Source organism: Sarcophilus harrisii, chromosome 3, assembly GCF_902635505.1.
Source record: "Sarcophilus harrisii chromosome 3, mSarHar1.11, whole genome shotgun sequence".
NCBI classification, from domain to species: domain Eukaryota; kingdom Metazoa; phylum Chordata; class Mammalia; order Dasyuromorphia; family Dasyuridae; genus Sarcophilus; species Sarcophilus harrisii.
In genome coordinates this window covers 113,150,338-113,166,599 of record NC_045428.1, presented here as the reverse complement: position 1 = coordinate 113,166,599, position 16,262 = coordinate 113,150,338, and positions in this window count along the sequence as shown.

The following is a 16,262-nucleotide window of genomic DNA, read 5'->3' as shown; positions in this document are numbered from 1 at the left end:
AATATATATATCAGATTGAAATTTGTGCCAATACAATCCAGCATTGAGGTGATGATAAGCATTATCCTTAAAAACCAAGAGATGTGAAAACAAATTGAGGCAATATTAGAAAAGAGATTAAACCAATATCTTTTGTTGCTATTCAGTCTCCAAAATTTTTAGAAAACATACACATTCTTTTAGAAGTTACCACTCCCTATCTTTAAATGGACAATTTTGAAGGTTTAAAACATGATCCTTGAATGATGAGGAGAAGGAACAACATGGTGTTCTTCTTCCTTTCAATCTCCTCATTCCTGACTCAATTAAAAACATTCTGTAACCTCTCTGTAAAACTTCTCTATGATACTGAGTTCATCTTCAATGTTAACCATCATAATCTGGGTTCCAAAATTTTAAAAATATGATAAGACTAATTTCTAAAGCAGATCTGAGGGTATAAAGCATCATGAGCCGCATGTTCCTTGGGTCTGAATTTCTTGGAGTGAGAAAATAAAATTTTAAATAGATTTTATCCCTGTTATGGCATTAGTAAGTTATTAAATAGAAGTTAAAGGTTGATCTAGTATAATTATTCAAACTTTGGGAATGTAATTGCCAAATTACTTTTCAGTCAGATATCTTGATTTTGTTTTTGTGTGATTTATAATGGTCATTGATTGAGTGCTGAGGAGTATTCATATGACTGATTGACTTTGTCCCAAAGAGAAAATATCATTGAGTTTGACTTTGTGATACATATAAATGATACCACTATTCTCTAAGTCATTTATTTTTATAACCATGTCAGCATTTTTTCTTTTGACCCCAGAAATAAAAAAGTCACAATGTAGTTTGCTTTCTCTTGTTATGTCTTTCCATATAGCTCCTCCTTTAACATTTATACTTCCCCACTCTATTTAATTTCCTTGGTAGATCTTACATGGTCCAGCAAAATGAACATTTAATTGGTTTCCTCTCTTGTAGATTCTCTTATTTCTAATTTATCCCACATATCTCTTTCAAAAAAGTATCCTAATTTCATCTGGTTATGATCTGAACATGTCAATTCAGTATTGAAAAACTCTCAATAGATCCTTATTGCCTAACAATAGAATCCAAACTCATTACCCTGGCATTCAAAGCCTTTAACAGACTGACTATAAATTGTCTTTTTAGGTTTCACTTATACTACTGTCGCTAATTTATTCTAGACAAAGAGAGCTATTTTCTAATCCTATAAATTCATCCCTCACATTTCTACCTTTGTGGATCCCATCCCTCTCTATGCTTGGACCACTTTACCCTATACTTTTTTTCCACACTCTTTTAATGGAATTTATTTATCCTTACAGTCCCAATTCATATACCATTTTCCCATGAATATCTTCATTATTTACCCCACTAGAAGTCATCTCTGCCTCCTCTGCATTTTCATAGAAAATTGTATATATCGTACTTGGATGTTTATCATATTTTATTTTATTTTATAGCTGTTTGTACATAAGCCTTATCTATTCCATTTACTTTTCCCATCTTGCAATTAGACATTTCCTTGTTCTTAACTGACATGAGATAGCTCAGAATTTTGTGCATAAAGGATGCTAGATAAGTATTTGTTGAATAAATGGGTGAACAGATTAAAGAATAAATGGGATTGTGTAGCGTCTTCAATTGATGGATCATACTACATGAAAATTATTATTGATCCCTCCCTGCACATGAAGAATTGTGATGGGTTTTTGTCTAAACTTCCTATCAGAGAGTTTTTCTGCAAAATCAGTAAGAGGCAAAGGGAAAAATTATATAGCTTTGAGTTGAATAATTTAGTTTCAAGTTTCTATTCTACATGAACTTGGGCACTTAACACTCAGTGTTAAGGTAAAAGACTTGATGATTTCCAAGGTCCCTTCCAAATCTAACATTCTGCAAATATTTTGGCTTTCATAGTTCATTTTTTAAATTATCCAATAATATTTGGATCCAATATTTAAAGAATTGAGCCCTCTGGTGACAAATGACTCTTTAAAATAAATTTATTTATTTCTTAACTTCATCCTAATGAATTCTACCCCACTCCACCCTGAATCTCCTATTATTTGGTCTTTTATTTACTATTTATTATTTGTATCACCTTTGAAAGCAGATTTGAAATTAACTACTAAAATCTATTTGGCCCCAAAAATTCTAGTCAGAGCTCCAATGATATTTTCTTTTGGTGAAACAAGAGAAAGAAGAGAAAGCGGGGAGGGGGGGGATTCAGAAGCTTCCCAATAGAAATTTTTCACTAACAATCCATAATTTTCCTTTCCCACCATTGCATATGCTTGCTTTGAGAATCGTGCTATGTACATTCCATTTACCATTATTTACCATGGGATTTCACATATAAAAAATGAATAACATAAGGATAAATTAGCCTTCAAAAATTCCAAGATATTCTGATACTTCTATACAAATTACAACTAGTTCCAAATGGCTTTTATTTATTGTATAAGTTATAGGAGGAGAGGATAATTAGCTATTCATGTTAACTAAGATATTATCTCTTGATGTGTATGATATTCTTGAAAATCACTCAAAGAAAGAGTTATTTAGATTCTCTCTGCTTCATTATCATTTTTTTTCTTTTGGCTATCCAACACTAAATGTGTGGATGTGCATTAATAATTAGAGCAGTATTTGGTGGCTTCAAATTCTATGTAAACTGAGTTATGCTTGACTTGTTGAGAAGGAAGTATTTAAATACTTTTGTTTAAAGATCACCTAAAATACCATCTCTCCAGAACTATCTTGGACCCAGTGGCCAGATATAGATCAGGACAACAGGAGATGGTCCAGGATGCAATGGAAGACTTTGGACTTTTAAAGCTAAGATCTTTAACAAGTCTCAGTTTGATTGAGGCCATACTCATTCAATGATTAAAACTAGATAAATTGAGGTAAAAAATCTCCTCTTTTACCTAGTCAAAAAAAATCTAAATTAATATACTACCAACTTTTTTATTTACCATACATTTGTCTCTTACCAGACTATAAACTCCTTGAGGCCAAAGTCCATGTTATTCATCTTTGTATCTTATAGTATAAATCTAATAAAGGTTCAATAAATATTTTTGAGTAGATATTTGGAGAAGGAAATGTTTTGACTCAAATAAATATTGGGCTAAAAATTCAAGTACAAGAGAGTTGGTTCACTTAATAATTTGTTTGACCACAATAACAAAAATATCCACTAAGATAAGAAAAAAATTACTATGGTATTCCTAGAGAGAGTTCCCATACCAATGATTTATGAAGAATTAAAATACGAAATCAGTTTATGAGGGAGAAATTAAAAATAAAGATTAATAGTTTTTTATTTCTTTAAATCATGAGATTTGACAATTCTTTTTTGTTTTAATAAGTTTTTCTTTTTTTCTGATCTCAACAAAACCTTATAGAAACAAATGGGAAACTATTTAATAGTCAATATTTCTGAATAAGTTATACTTAATACCAGAATTATTTCTTGGAAATTCAGTAAATTTTTCCCACCTTTGTGGTTAGATAGATTCTACCATGCATTAGCTTAGCTAGAAATTCAAGATTCATTGCTGACCATCACCTCACATTATATAAAGTATTCAAATATCAAATCTGGTAATGCCCACTTTCAGTGACAAACAACCATTTCAAAGATCAGAGCATTTTTGTCAGTTCAGCAAGTCTGAAGTCATCCATCAGGATTGTTAGATCTGTCATATGTATTTAACTTCAGTATCAGCAACAATGCGAAGTCTTTCTTATTCATCAGTGTCACTGTTACTGGAGGGAGGTGGAAGGTGGAAGTAGAGTAGAGGAAATAGGAAAAAACACAAGAAGCCAAGTTAAAAACAAAATAATTAGAAAACTTTTCCTGGAATTTTTTATTTGAGTTTTCTATTTTAGGATTCCTGAGACAATATGGCATGGGAAATTTTAGAATGCTATGCTTCCAGCACTCTTAAAGTTTCCTAAATCTTTCTGAGTGGCAAAGAGAGAAAAGAAAAAGAGAAGGAGACTGAATTGATTAACATGTCATACTACATGTTAAAATTCAAAAGTCGAATGATGTGACTTCAAGAAAATGTTCAGAGCATATATTCTTTTGAGTCTTTAAACTCTGGACTACAGTTGTGCAAAGTAAAGATCAAATGATGGACTCTGTTCTCTTTCCATCATCTAAGACATTCTCAGTAGCCAATGAGGCTTACAGGAATGTATTGAATCACATAAGAGGATCAATAAATAAAGGAAATTTTTATTTTTCAGAGATAATATTTATCCATAATAAATACCTACATTCATGATGTTTGAATATGTAATACTCAAATTTTCTATAATATAATCTTGAAACATTTTAGTCAAATTTCTAATACAATGAATTTTGAAGATATGCTTCAATCTAGTTTGTTTATTGAGTATATATATTTAATAAACCATTTCTGAATTCAAAGAGTATCATTATTTATGAAATGTCAGAAATAAACACTAGATAGATGTTTGGATTATTAAATAGACCAGTCTTAGATGTGATGCAATTCAAGTTTTAGTTCTTCAATATATAAGTACTTTTTAAAGTCAATATTCATATTGAACACATTCCCCAAAACATAGAGGGAAAATAAGCCCAAGGAGTCCATGAATAATGTATAAAACAGTTTATTCACATGTTCTGCTATACTATTGTTTTGTTCACTATTTTCCATCATGTCAGACTTTTTGTAACTTCATTTGGAGTTACCTGGTCAAAAATAATGGAGTAGTTTGCTATTTCCCTCTCCAGTTCACTTTTCAAATGAAGATTATGATGCAAAAAGTGATGTATTGAGTGGCAGAGAGCTAATAAGTTTTAGAGGCTAGATTTGAACTCAGGTCTTCCTGACTCTAGGTCCAGTGCTCTATCCACTGCACCACCACTGTACCATTTCTGCTACCCTTTATCCTAATTTTGATTTTTTTTTAGTAGTGTTTCCACCAGTGTAGTGGAAAATAAAATACAGATTTGGAGCTCAAAAAGTTAGTTTTGTCTACAATTTAGATGGCTTTTAGTCAGACAATAAATAATTAGTAAACACTTACTATGTGGTTAAGCATCATGCCAAATGTTGGGGACACAAAAAAGACTTAAAAACTATTTCTGTCTTCCAGGAGCTCATAGTCTAGTGGAGAAGACAACAAGCAAAGAAATATGAAAAAACAAACTGCAGGATAAATAGGACATAATTAAGAGAGGGAAGAGACTAGAATTAAGAGGGCTTAGGAAAAGCTTCCTATAGGAGATGGAATTTTAATTGGGATTTCAAGGAATCAAGAAAAAGCAGTAGGTGTACATGAAGAGGTCTCTCAAGTAATAAAGACAGAAAAAATGCCAGAGACATGAAATGGTGTGTCTTGCTCATCAGCAATTTGTATTGATGATTAGATAAAAGGGAATACCATAGAAGAAGATTGGAAAGGTAGAAAGAGGCTAGATTATGAAATGCTTTGAATATCAAATTCTAAAGAATTAATAATAAATTCCAAAAGGAGGATTTTATATTTAATCATGGAAGTGATAGGAAGCCAGTGGAATTTATTGAGTAGGGGATTAACATGGCTGGACTTGTGCTTTAGGAAAATCACTTTGGTGGCTAAATCAAAGTGGATTGGAGGAAAAGACTTCCAAGAGGCATATCTGCCAGTAAGCCAATTGTCCAATCAATTTGATTTTGGACATATTGAGGCCAGTGTGTCTACTGGACATCCACTTCAAGATGTCTAAAAACTAGTGGGATAGTGCAGGTCAGCAGAGAAATTGGGGCAAGATAAAAAGATTTGAAATTCATTCCAAAAGATCTGATATGTTCAATAAGTGAAGTAGTATAGAAGAAAAAGAGTGTAGGACAGAAATCTATGGGATAACAGGGTTTAGATGGTATGGTTTGGAGGAAGATCTGTAGAGGGCTGAAACTCCAAAAAGGTGTACTTGAATCAGACAACAAAGCATTTTAGGTTAATTACCTATTTTATGTGAGACAATGACTCTATTAGCATATTTTGGATAAATAGCTCTTCTCACTGGTGCTTACTGAATATTTGGTGTTAAGATAATCAGAGGCAAGGATTGGATGGGGAGGGAGACTGGCAGAGTCATTTAGCAGAAGGATGAGGAGGAGAGAAGTTGATGACTCTGGACTCCCAAATCCAGGATTCTGCTTGGTTGCTTCTTTCACTTCTCCCCCTAAAGACCAAGGATTTTGATTTATCCTGACTCTGGCTGACTCTGAAGCCCTCCAGAGAGCTACCCGATACTCTACAAAGATCAGCAAAGAAGATTGAGGAATTCCTTCTCTGTGAATATGTTTTCTCATCTCATAGCACTTTTTTGTGGATCATACAAATTATTTTACATAGTATAGTCTTTAAAGTATATGAAGAGCTATACTAATGTAAGCCATTATTATTCAGCTTGCCAGATTGCCTTTGCAAAAGCAAAGATGATTGATTTCATTAAAAAAGCCTTTTGTTTCATTTGGTGACTTTTTTTTTTTTTTTTTTTTACAAAGAGATGCATTAATAATAAATGGACACATATTAAATAGTTTTACCCCCAGGTGAAGGGTAATGGTTTTATAAGGGAGAAAATATAAACAATCAAAAAAAATACCTTTAATTATGTCCAATAAAAATATTTTTATATTTATACTATTCTTTTCTTCAAAGAACTCAAAGCACATTAAGATGTTAGCAATTAATTAATCTTATAACATTCTGCAAGGTTTGGAAATCCATATAACAGTCAGAGAAAGAAAAATTTTTAAGAAAATTTTATTTACACTCAATCTTGAGAAAAAAAATAAAGGATGAACTCATTGTAAGACTTTTCCTATTACACTTCTTGTTTCTGATATAGATTTTTGTAAGGGAGCCTAGTCTTCTGGCTATACACAATGATCTCTGGATCCTTTCTTGCCAAATTGAGCAAACATGAGCATTAGAGAGTCTATCACTTAATCAGAGAGCCTGCCTCACCTAACAATTATGGATGGAGTCCTTGGGTCATAAAGTAGTATCATGGAAAGTACACTTATTCTATAGACCAGCCTCTTAAACTGTGGGTCATAACATCATATGGAATCTTGTAATGCCAGAGAAACTGAGGCAAGATAGAGATTCGAGGATTTTTAATATCTTATTTGAGAGGGAGAGGTTGTCTAGGACCAAAACAGGATCCATGTTGATCCCAGCAGACTGAATGGGACTCAAGTCTCAAAACATTCAGTCACAAGTGAAGAATTCCAGGGATTCTTTATAGGGCTCCAGCAATTAGGAGAAACAAAGGCAGGGATAGAGTGGGCACTCACTGGTGAGTGGGAATTTTAGGAATGGACCATAAATTTGGTTCTGACAGGTTCGGGGTAAGGATCATAAATTCTTGATAAGAGGGAGTGAAGAAGGTAGTCAAGCTAGAGACAGGAAGTCTGGAACAAGAGATTTGCTTAACTATCTCTAAATAACCTAGCTACAATTTATGGTTCTATGGAATGCTAATGGTTAAAGTTCCCATCCCTAATTTATATCAGTTCTAATGGTCAGGAAGAAGGATTGCAAGCAGGAGATTGAGGCAGAACAATTCAAGGAACTGAATCAGAGCAATTTAGGGAAACTGAGAAAGAACAATTTAGGGAAACTGAGGAAGAACAGTTAAAGGAAACAGTTAAAGTAACTGAATGGTGGGGTATAAAATTATGATTTATTATCAGTAAATGTTCAATTTGTATGTCTATTTTATTTATGTATATACCTGAGGTCATATAAAAATTTCTCAGGTGAAAAGGGGTTGGGAGCCTTGCTCTAGAATAAAATGAGTTCAAATCATGCCTGTGATATTTGCTAAATTGGGAGATCTTGGGCAAATCATTTAATTTTCTCATCTGTGAAAAAAGAATGAATTTGATTGTTTCTTAGGTACTTTCTGTTGATCTATTTCTGAAGAAGAGAAAAAAATACTCAAGACTTTTTTAGATGTTGCTTAAGAGCTTCTGATTTCAGAATTCCTCTGGGGTCAGAATTTTCCTACAGGGGGAAAGGATTATCTCCTTTATAAGCATTTCCTAAATGCCTCCTAGGTATAAAGAATTGTCAGCAGTTTGAGGGCATAGGTAACTGATGAAAGATAATGGGAACATTCTAATTAGAGAAACAAATCATATATACAAGACAGATTGACCAATGTAATCTCTTAAGAAGTGCAAAATCACATAATATAAATTCAATATTAAGTTCTAAAAACACAAAAAGATTAAAATTTGGCCATACTTGATCATGAGAGGCAGAGGAAAGGAATTTGGAATAAAGTTTAGGACATAAAAGAGCAAGGGAAAAGGAATAATCTACTTAATCTTGGCTATATGAAAAGCACTTCAGGCATTATCAGTTGTATCCTTGCTTTAAAAATAAACTTGAATATTTAAATATGCAAATATATTAACCCATATTTATCTCAAAGAGGGTATTGGCAGCTAGATAGCACAATGTATAGAAAGTTGGACCTGGAATCAGGAAGACTCATTTTCCTGAGTTCATATATGACCTGAGACATTTATTTGCTTTGTGACCCTGGTCACTTGGCCTCAGTTTCCTCATATATAAAATAAGCTTGGCTTAAAAATGGTAAACCACTCCACTATTTTTGCCCTCCCCCTCAAAAAAAACAAAACCCAAGTAGGTTATGAAGAACTGGACATGACTGAAATGACTGACCATCACCACCATCTCAAAGAAGAAAAAATACCAGCAATAACTCCCACTAGAATAGAATTTGTTGAATCTTGTATTCAGGTTTATTTCATCTGGCATTGTTAGGTGGTCCCATGAAAACTTGGCCTGAGGCCAAGGTAAAAGAGGTAAAGGATCAATCAATTCCATTGATAGTTAAGTGACCAGAATTGGAAGAGCAAATTGCTACAAGTAGTTAATATCTTTAGAACTGAACACAAAGGCTTATCAGTATTCACTATCCAATTTGTGTCTGTACTTAAACAGCTTCCTAAGACCCAGTCATAGGTATTTAAGACTGATTTTCCTTAAAAGGTGTTGAAACTGTCCTCAAGATGTAATTGGTTCAGTAGACTAAGGCTATAGCTATTGACCTAGATTTCTTGTTGTTTGAATGTAAATGTAACCATAGCACAGATGCTGGAATTATTCCTTCAGACTTTAGACATGGACCGTCAGAATTGTTGAGGTATCAGGTATGGGTTATGGTGTCCCCTCTGAAAAAATTAAGGTTCAGACAGTCTCCAACTCAAGCAAAGACATTTTAATGAGACTTGTAAACCCAGTGGGCAGGGCAAATCCCTGAAGGAATCAACATCAAAGCTAGTGAAGGATTTTTAAATAGTAAATGATGCTGATTACATCATAAGATGTGTACAATTTAAGGTTATTGGAGTTTTCTATAGGAGATCCTAAAGCTTTAGTGGAATTGTGGATGCAGTTACCCAGAAAGCACACAGAAAAGCCATCCTAGAGGATAGAGAATATGTGGTAATGATATTTTGACAAGTAATAGGTTCACCTAAAGACAGCAAAGAAGGGTAGCTGTGCAGGTGCCATGGAAGGGTTTGCAGTTCAATGTCCAATTCTGCATCCTGTTGATGCTACTTTCTGACTGACTGATTTCTGTGTTATGTTTTGCAGTAAATATAATGTGGTAGCTTGGTGATGTGGTTACAGAATATGCTGGCCTGCTCATTGTTCCAATGAGACCTAGATTAATTCCTGTGGAGCTTGGGGCTAGAAGCAGATCTGGGCTATAGACAATCAAAATCCCATCAAGAACGGTCAACAAGATTTTGGACTTAGACTAGCAGTATAACTAACAAAGCTTTGGAGACAGAACTTTGTCTGTGGAGCTTGTTCCACAACCAGCAATGGTACAGAAAATCATTGTTCAGTTAAATCAGCTGTGTCCTCTTGAAATCCTTCCTCTGCTATTGCTAAGGACATTGCCTTTTGGTAATCATTAGATGAACTACTAGTGGATCCTTTTATTCCAGACCAAGACGTAAGCTTAAAAACTAACCTGTCTGTTTTTTTCCTGTTACACCATCTCAGGAGCTGAGTGGAACTATAATAAGGTTTAGCAACACAAGAGCAGAATTTCTTTGTGGTGCATTAATGATAGTTATAGTATCACAAAATGTTAGAAATAGAGGGTATTTTAGAGAGAACATTTGATTTCTTCTTTTAACAAATGAGGAGAATGAGGACCAAAAAGTGAAAGGGGTTTGTTCATACATTTACTAAGGGGCCAAACTAGGACTCCAGGTTTTCTGATGTGAAGTCAAATACATTTGATTGTGGCAATGTTTTGAGATGAGATGAGGAAAGGAGAGGAGAGGAAAGAAGAGGAGAGGAGAGGAAAAAAGAAGAGAGAAGAGAAGAAGAAACATGTTTGTAATCATATTAATTGTTGATAAGGCAAATTCTCATGATTTCAATTAATGATATGATGGATTATAGATGGGAGTATTATATTAATTATGGTATAACCAGAGAATATTTGAAATGCCAGCTTCACAAATGCAGGAGCATAAGGAAGACAGTGATACCCTTATGATTTCCCAGGCCTTTTAAACAGAAAATAAAAGAGTGCCACAATGAAAAGTGCAGCAGATTTAAAATCCAGGGACTTGAATTTGAATCCCAATTCAGCATGTCACTAAATGTTTCTGAGCCTCGTTTTCATCTTTAAATGAGGGAATTGGCCTAGAGCAATCAAAAAACATTTGTTAAGCACTTCTATTTTCTGCCATTGAGGTAGGAGCTGGGGTCATATATTCAAAGAATGAAACAATCCTTAATTGTCAAGGAGCTTAAATATCAAGAAAGAAAAGTACATATTTTAGTGCTTAAAGACAAAATACAAAGAGAAGAAATGTAAATCAACATGAAGTAAAATACAAGATGGTTTAGGAGGGAGGACACTAACATTTGATTATAATAAGGAAAGGCATAAGTAGAAGGACATACTTTTCTTTCTCTGAAAGTAATAAAGAGATTCTATGAAGTAGGAGAGAGAGAATCCTATGAGGCATGGGGGATAGCCAGTGAAATTCCATATTTGGGGAAAGGAGTGTTTTGTACAAGGAGTAGCAAGAAGACCAGTGTCACTGATCTCAGAGTAAAGTAAGAGCATGATTAGATGAGGTAAACAAAAAAAGAAAAACTGATGGCCTAAAAAGAGAAAAACAGGTTTAGAAGACTGACTTTTGGGGAAGTGAAATAGGGATCAGTGAGGGAGAAATGAAGAGATTGTCTTGCTACAGTAAGAACCCAGTTGAATTTACGATGTATCCAGCCCAAACTATTATGTGACAATCGTTTCTGGAGCAATTTGAAATTTGAAATTTTGGAAATCAGATCTTATAGGAAAAAAATAAGTTTCTTTTGATGCAGCATATTTCTTGAAGAAGGGAAATAACCCATATAGTCCCTGTGCCATGTTTTACTTGATTAAAGAAGAAGCAAAGCCAAAGAGTTATTCAGATACAGTCATTCACTGGGAATGGGATTTCTTGTTCAACCATCTCCTAAATTATGTTTATCAGAATTTCAAAGTATTACCCCAAGGAAAATTCTATCTTCAGTAGTCTTCCAGGAGGAACTTATAGATTATTTGAATATTTTATTTGTTTCCAAATCTACTTACAGGCTCCTTTGAGTTGTGTCTTATGTATTTTCTATGATGTGAAATATATATATATATATATATATATATATATATATATATATACACACACTTTTATATATATACCCCATATCTGTAACTTTCAGTGCTTATACATTACTGGGGTACTATTTTAGCAACATTTGGAAAAACCTAAATAGGAATTATACAATGAAGATATCCATAGATTTTCCTGGAACTATTCTAATTAAAGATTATATATCTCTGGGTTGCTCCTCCTTATTGATTCAGTATTGTGAGCACAGAATATTTATAGAAATCCCCAGCCCAGGGATTATAAGTTTGCAAAATGCTTTTACACATGTAAAGCATGTAGACAACCTTCTTTCCTCTCTACAGGATAGGCCTTCTAGAGCTGGCAATGGTGCATATATAGTAAAATTATAATTCATGTAATTAACATAACAAGATATACATGGAGACTATATTAATACAACTATAAAATCTTTATAATAATACTGAGAGAACAAATATAGAAGAAACATTAATTGCTCATAGACAGAGTCAATGGAATAAAAATACCAATACTTCATTAATTAATTTACTTATTGACTAGTCAAATTATCAAGGGATTACTTTATAGTACTAGAAAAAAATGACAAATTTTATCTTAAGTTACTAAATATGAAGAATCTTAAAGCTACTAAGAGGGAAAGTGGAAAGGAAAGGTTTTAAACAACATCAGAATTCAAATTTCACTACAAATCAATAGCTATCAGTAACTCATTTGGTAATAGTTTAAAAATAGAGTGGCTAAAACAAACTACTAGTCTAGAGTTTGGTAAACCCAAAGGACCCAGTTACTGGAACAAAAATTCACTATTTTATAAAAACTTGGATAAAAATTGGAAAACAATCTGGACAAAATTACATTTAGACCAACATTTCATATCATATACAAAGTATATTTTATATGATGTACACCTTAAGTAGCTACATGATCTAAAAATAAAAAGTCACATCATAATAAAAAAGGGAGTAAGGAAGACATTACTTTCTAGATTTATGGTTAGGGGAGGAGTCTGTGATTTAACAATATCATAGAAGATGCCATGAACAAATATGAATATAATATAGAAAATAATTTTTTTGAAAACTCTTGTAAAATATGTTCTAAATCATTATTGATCAGAGAAATGCAAATCAAGGCAACTCTGAGGTGCCTCTACACATCTTTCAGATTGGCTAAAATAACAAGAAAAGATAATGATGAGTGCTGGAGGGGATATGGGAAAACCGGGACACTAATGTATTGCTAGTGGAGTTGAAACTAACTGATCCAACCATTCTGCAGAAAAATTTGGATCTGTGCCCAAAGAACTTTAACCCACCAATGTTTCTACTGGGCTTATATCCCAAAGAGATCTTAAAGGAGGAAAGGGGACCTACATGTACAAAAATATTTGTGGCAGCCCTCTTTGTAGTGGCAAGAAATTGGAAACTGAATGGATACCCATAAGCTGGAGAATGGCTGAATAAGTTATGGCATATGCATGTTATGGAATATTATTTTTGTATAAGAAACAATCAGCAGGATGATTTCAGAGAGGCTTGGAGAGACTTACATTGGCTGATACTGAGTGAAATGAGCAGAACCTGGAGATCATTGTGCAGAGTAACAACAAGATTATATGATGATCAATTCTTTCTAATGAACATGATTTTCTTCAATAATGAGATGATTCAGAAGAGGTCCAATGATCTTGTGATGAAGAGAGCCATCTGCATGCAAAGAGAGGACTGTGTGAACTGAGTATGGATCACAATATAAAATTTTCACTCTTTTTGTTGTTTACTTGGATTTTATTTTCTTTCTTTTTTTTCTTTTTGATTTGCTTTTACTTGTGCAGTTAGATAATTATATAAATATGTATGCATATATGTAATGGGCTGAGGTTTGAGCTGATGCACTGAGGTCCCAAGTACATGAAGCTAGATAGTAATTGGGCTATACTCTATTAATATACATGATTGGATAAAGAATGGTCCCTGCCCACTCTCCATGCAAGTCCTGATGTGTTGTATAGGAAATGACGATTTTGGTGGGTGGAGGCAGAGAGAGAGAGGGAGGAAGACAAGTGGGGAGAGATTGGGCTGGTTCGAGACCAAGTTGCTGTGTGTGGCTGCTGGTCGAGTAGCTTCTTGACTAGCTGCACAATTGCTATCGCCGATTCTCTTCCACCTCCAATCCTGCTTCACTGAGAATAAAGACTGACGATTTTCCCCTAACCTGAATTCCTGTCTCGTGCTGATCTTAAAATACACGATCTTAACATTTGGCGCCCAACGTGGGGGGAGAAATAGTAGCATCAGGTTTACTCATACAGAATCCTAATAAGCAGCCTGGTGATAGTCACCCAGATTCTGATTCCAGATCACAAAATCCAGCAGTTTACTGGACAGCAGCTGTAACAACCGACCGACCTATGCTCCAATCTATATAAATGGCTTCCATTGGAAGGATTGGTAGACACTGGTGCAGATCGGAAGGTCATTAGAGGTGCCAGCTGGCCCAGTCACTGGCAAAGATTAAAGCAGACACTTACATGTCTGGCGTAGGAGGATCAATAGCATGAAGTTAGTGCTGCCCCTATGAGATGGACTTTGAAGGCAAACAGGAGTTTTTACCCTTTTATAGTTGAAAAATCCCCATCAATCTGTGGGGAAGAGATGTTTTCGAATTAGGTTAAAATGAGTACTTCTGGTTTTTAAGCAGGCTGCTGTTGAAGGCCTGCCAACACTTTCACCTGTTCCCATCCAATGGAAAACTGATACACCAGTGTGGATAGAGCATGGCCCTTAAGTAAAGATAAAATTCAGGCCTTATTAGATATAGTAAGGAAAGCTTTGACTAAGGACACTTAAAACCTTTCTCTAAGTCCTTGGAATTCCCAGTGTTTGTTGTGAAAAGAAATCTGGAAAATGGAGGATGTTAACGGATTTAAGAAAAGTGAATGAACAGATGGAAACCATGGGAACTCTTCAGCCTGGACTTCCATCTCCTACTCAGTTGCCTAGAGAATGGCCTCTTTGGGTCATAGATATTAAGGATTGTTTCTATTCTATCCCTCTGTATAAGGAGGATAAGAAAAGATTTGCTTTTCAGTGCCCAGCGTTAACTTAGCTGAGCCTTTATAAAGATAGAATGGACAGTTTTGCCACAGGGAATGAAAAACAGCCCTACTTATGTGTCAAATGTATGTTGCTGCTGTTTGCTCCAGTAAGAAAAAGCATTCCAAAAAGTTATGCTATTACATTGCATGGATGACATTTTGGGATGTGACCTGAGGAACAAATGTTAGAAGCATGTCTACAAAAGACCATAGAAACACTAAGGAATTAAAATTATACATAGCACCAGAAAAATTCAAAGACATGTCCTTTTCAATATTTAGGATATGAAGTATACCCTAAGGTGCTTATAGTTCAAAAACTCTTAAGAACAGAAAAGCTAAACACATTGAATGATTTTCAGAAATTGATAGGAGATATCCAATGGATGCGACAAGTGTTAGGCTTTGACTACCTATCATTACAACGTTATATGACATTTAGGGAGAAGTGCTTTAAATTCACCAAGCCAGCTTACAAAAGAAGCTCAAGAGGCTTTGAGAGAAGTTGAACTGGTTTATCCAATGTGGTTGAAAGAGTCACCAAAACCCTTGAGATACGTTTTGCCACAAGAGGCACCCACAGGTCCTTCATCAGACAAGTGATAGAGTGGTGAACTCCCAGCACAACCAGATCAAAGCCTTACACTCCTACCCAGTACTTGTGGCTAGAATTTTATTAAAGGCCACTAAGCGAGCAGTACAATTATCTGGGAAAGACCTGATAAGATATACACCTTTTATACCAATACAAAATTAATGTGTGTGTGAGACTATCCCTAGAGTGGCAAATTTTATTAGCCATGGCTCCAAATTTTTAATGGGTCTCCATTAAAGATAACTAGACTATTACATAATTATGATGGACTTTGAAGAAAGTTTCTAAAGTTCCTCTTCAAGGACCAACAATCTTCACGGATGCATCCAAACATAATATTTGTGCTGTGTAATTCTCATGATCTAACCTATAAAGAGAGTAGTCAGAAGTCCTTTTCAGTCCACTCAGCAGAATGAATTGTAAGCGATTATTCTAGCTTTTATTTATTATCCAGGAGACATAAATATAATATCTGATTCGGCTATTCAGTAGGTGTGTACAAAGAATTGCCACAGCCCAAATAAAATTTGCAGCCTCTAATATATATCAGCTCTTTAAGAAACTTCAAGAGCAAGTGAGAAAGCATCCAGGTAAGATCTATATATTAATGTCCATTCTCATAGTGGACTTCCAGGTCCCATATTTGATGGCAATTCAAAGGCAGATAGCCTTCTAACTATGTTGGTCAATACCTTTGTTCCAAGAAGCTCAGGTATCCTATTCTAAATATCATCAGGCTGCTCGAGCTTTTACGTTTACAATTTGGAATAAAAAGAGGAAAGCTAGGAGTATAGTAAAGCCTGTATGGCTTGCCTCC